Source organism: Penaeus japonicus, unplaced genomic scaffold (genome assembly GCF_977035675.1).
Source record: "Penaeus japonicus unplaced genomic scaffold, GWHDUDI00000001_assembly GWHDUDI00000015, whole genome shotgun sequence".
Lineage (NCBI taxonomy): Eukaryota > Metazoa > Arthropoda > Malacostraca > Decapoda > Penaeidae > Penaeus > Penaeus japonicus.
In genome coordinates, this window is record NW_028234417.1 from 20,192,353 (window position 1) to 20,196,819 (window position 4,467).

The window sequence follows — 4,467 nt, forward strand, 5'->3', positions numbered from 1 at the left end:
CCATGTCGATGATTATACGTGTATGCATATCTGCATTTATATATATATATATATATATATATATATATATATATATATATATATATATATATATATATATATATATATATATATATGTGTGTGTGTGTGTGTGTGTGTGTGTGTGTGTGTGTGTGTGTGTGTGTGTGTTTGGTGTGTGTGTGTGTGTGTGTGTGTGTGTGTGTGTATGTGTATGTGTATGTATGTGTGTGTGTGTGTGTGTGTGTGTGTGTGTGTGTGTGTGTGTGTGTATGTGTATGTGTGTGTGTGTGTGTGTGTGTGTGTGTGTGTGTGTGTGTGTATGTGTGTGTGTGTGTGCGTGTGTGTGTATGTGTGTGTGTGTGTGTGTGTGTATGTATATATATATATATATATATATATATATATATATATATATATATATATTGTATATATATGAATGATAGACGTATGTAAACAATCTGCATATATAAGACATGAATTCAGAAGGAGGTATAGCCAACTTATATACACTGCAGAGGGCCGAGTTCTTTTTCCTTTTTATATGAAAGTGTTACTATGCTTGGACAGAGACACACACGATATAATTTCCCATAAGTGTTATGAGCAAATAAACTAACTTAACGACACACCAAAGTAGGCTTACCTTCATATCGTCTCCTGCAGGTCACGTTAAGAAAATTGAAGCGATGTAGCGAATCAAAACGAGATTTTTTTTTTTTTTTTTCAAAATGAAAAAAGTCGATATACAAATCATATGTGAACACTGCATAAGTAATCGGTGTCCTTTGTGTCAATCGTAGAAAGGTAGGAACGAGGATGAATAATCAAGCCATCCAAGATGTGCAACTCCGGAGCTATATCACATCATCATCAGAATTACGCAATTCTGATGAAGATTCAAAATCATATAACATCAATTACATATTTTGCTCTGTGAAATGATTCATATGAAGTCGAACCCTTTCTTCAAGTGTCTATTATGCCCTCTGTCATTATTCCATGATGTATTTCTATGTTCTTTGTTTGGCGATCACCACATCTCTATATCCTCATCTCATGCCTTATTCCCATTCTCTCTGTTTCTCTTTATCTAGCCTCTCCCCCACCCCCACCCCCATGCCCTCTCTCTCTCACTCTCACTCTCTTTCTGTCTCTGTCTGTCTCTCTCTCTCTCTCTCTCTCTCTCTCTCTCTCTCTCTCTCTCTCTCTCTCTCTCTCTCTCTCTCTCTCTCTCTCTCTCTCTCTCTCTCTCTCTCTCTCTCTCCCCCTCACTCTCTCTCACTCTCTCTCTCTCTCTCTCTCTCTCTCTCTCTCTCTCTCTCTCTCTCTCTCTCTCTCTCTCTCTCTCTCTCTCTCTCTCTCTCTCTCTCTCTCTCTCTCTCTCTCTCTCCCTAGATGAACAACTAAACTTACCATCATGAAATATCATATCATTAAGGCTATGAGCTGTACAGTGTTGTGCAATCCCCTGTGACCTGAAAACACCAGTGACTCAGCTGTTATCTCCCTATACGGACGGTGAAACGGAAGCCATGTCAACACAAATCAACAACTGAGCAATCTGCTTTCGCTTGAAAAAAAAAAAAAAAAAAAAAAAATAACAGCAAACCGTTCCATTTACATATTCTTATCATTTCGTTTCTACCGAGCTCTTTATCTTACTGCGATCACATTAGGTGTGTGATATACATTGATATATATGTTATAACAATGTATCTGATATATCCGGTAAATGCAATGTCAGGGGACTCTGGTGGCAACCGTAGGGGACTTTTAAAGCTCATTGTATTCCTTTATACAAAGCTCATTGTGTAGCAGTTACGTAGAATAGCTTATCTACTTTGTTGTTATTGTTTATTTGGGGGGATAAATCTTTTGTTTTCTTTTCTTTTTTGCGGAGATATGATGTTAATGATGTCAGTATAGATGTCGCATTTAATAATGAACGCAAATATGTTAATATTACCTTTTACTGTTTTTTTTTTTCATATAAAGGGGGGGATAATGGTTGCTAAGTTTTCATTAAAAACTTCGTTAGATCTAGGCATTCCTAATATATGGTCTATGACAATGCAAGGGGATCTATTTCCTAGTAAGGGGACATGATAGATATAGATAAACACACATGTATGCAGGCACTGACACCAAACATGGGGCGGGGGGTGGGGGGAGCTCAGGGCGAGTGGAAGATATTAATGTGCTTTGACTCAAGGGGGGGGGGGACGTGTATTTAGCTTTCGACTGGGAATCATTTACCTAATAAAGGGACCTGGGGAGGGAATAGCAACGATATATATATATATATATATATATATATATATATATATATATATATATATATATATATATGTATGTATGTATGTATGTATAATAATATATATATATATATATATTATATATGTATATATGTATATATATATATATAATATATATATATAATATATTATAATATATATATAATATATATATAAATATATATATATATATATATATATATATATAATATATATATAACACAATACACATACATATATATATATATATATATATATATATATATATATATATATATATATATATATATATATATAATATACATAATACATACATACACATAAATTATACATATATATATATAAATATATATAATATATACATATATAAATTATACATATATATATATAAATATATATATTATATACATATATATATATATAATATATATATATACATACATACATACATACATACATACATACATATATATATATATATATAATATATATATATATATATATATAATATATATATATATATATATATATATATATATATATATACATAGATATATATATATATATATATATATATATATATATATATAATATATATTATATAATACATACATACATACATACATACATACATACACATACATATACGGTATATATATATGTATATATATATATAGATATATATATATATATATATATATATGTATATACATATATATATATATATATATATATATATATATATATATATATGATTATATATAATGTATGTATATATATTCATAGTGCTAAGGAGGAAGGGAAGGGGTAGCTATTCTAGAATCTTTATCAAAGGAGACATGGGAAAATTTATAATTACCGGATTGTTGGCGATCTGTAACAGCATCTGTTCCAGAGGACTAATGCCGAGCTGAGTGTAGTCACCCTCCCTACATACATCTGTGGACTGAGAAGTAAGAGCAATACCAGTCTGCAACTCAGGTGACTTCACCCTCGATATTAACGTTGCTGGATCTTTTACTGATTGATTTAGACCTTTAGTGGAAGTACCCTTTTGATTTGATTTTATAGCTGGTGAGTCAATAGATTGAAAAAAGATGAAACAGGACAATTACGTAGCAAAAAGCAAGTTGTCTCAAAAGTGTTCAAGTTGAAAAAAGGAAATATAAGCCAACAGGGAGGGAATATTGATATTGTGTTCCCTATTTTAGGATAGAATAAACAAAGTTATATTTTGATTATAAATCTTTAAACAAAAATTATAGCTTCGCATGCAGTTTCATAATAAGTATAAGATTATCATGCATATACTGGTAAAAAAAATCCACTTGTTGTGTATATATATATACATATATATATATATATGTATATATATGTATATGTATATCTATATATGTATATATATAAATGTATATATATGTATATATATACATATATATATATTCATATATATATATATATATATATATATATATATATATAGAGAGAGAGAGAGAGAGAGAGAGAGAGAGAGAGAGAGAGAGAGAGAGAGAGAGGAAGACAGTCAGAGAGAAACAGACCAGACAGACAAACAGATAGAGACGGATATACAGACAGACAGATACAAACAGACAAATAGACAGACAGAGACATAAAGAGACAATTATCGAGAAAGAGACCTATACATATTGACACGCGGACAAGCTGACATAAACACAGAAAGAAATATAGACAAACACTAAGAAATTATAACAAAAACAAGGACATAAGACACGAATACAAACTGAAATAAACACAAGCGAAAAAAGGATAAATCCTCATACACACAAACACAACTTGACGCAACAAAGCAGAAGCTCACAGTAGACAGTCTAAGTCAAAGTTAGAATGTATAATTTCTCTTTCTCTTATTATTATCACTTTTCCTTTTGTTTGCACTTCTATTTTTTCCCCTATTTCAGTTTCTCTGAATTCCCATTTTTCCTTCTTATCTTCTGTTCCATGTTTTCTGATTTCTCTTCACAACCCCATTTTTTTATTTTAGGTTTTCTTCACTCTCAACTTTTCTTTTACTATAATTTCCATTTGTTTTCCTTCCTGATTAAAATGGTCTTGTTGTTGTTTTTGCGTTTTATTTGTTACTGTTTTAATTCATTATTATTATAGTTATTGTTTTCTTTTCTTTAAGTTGTCT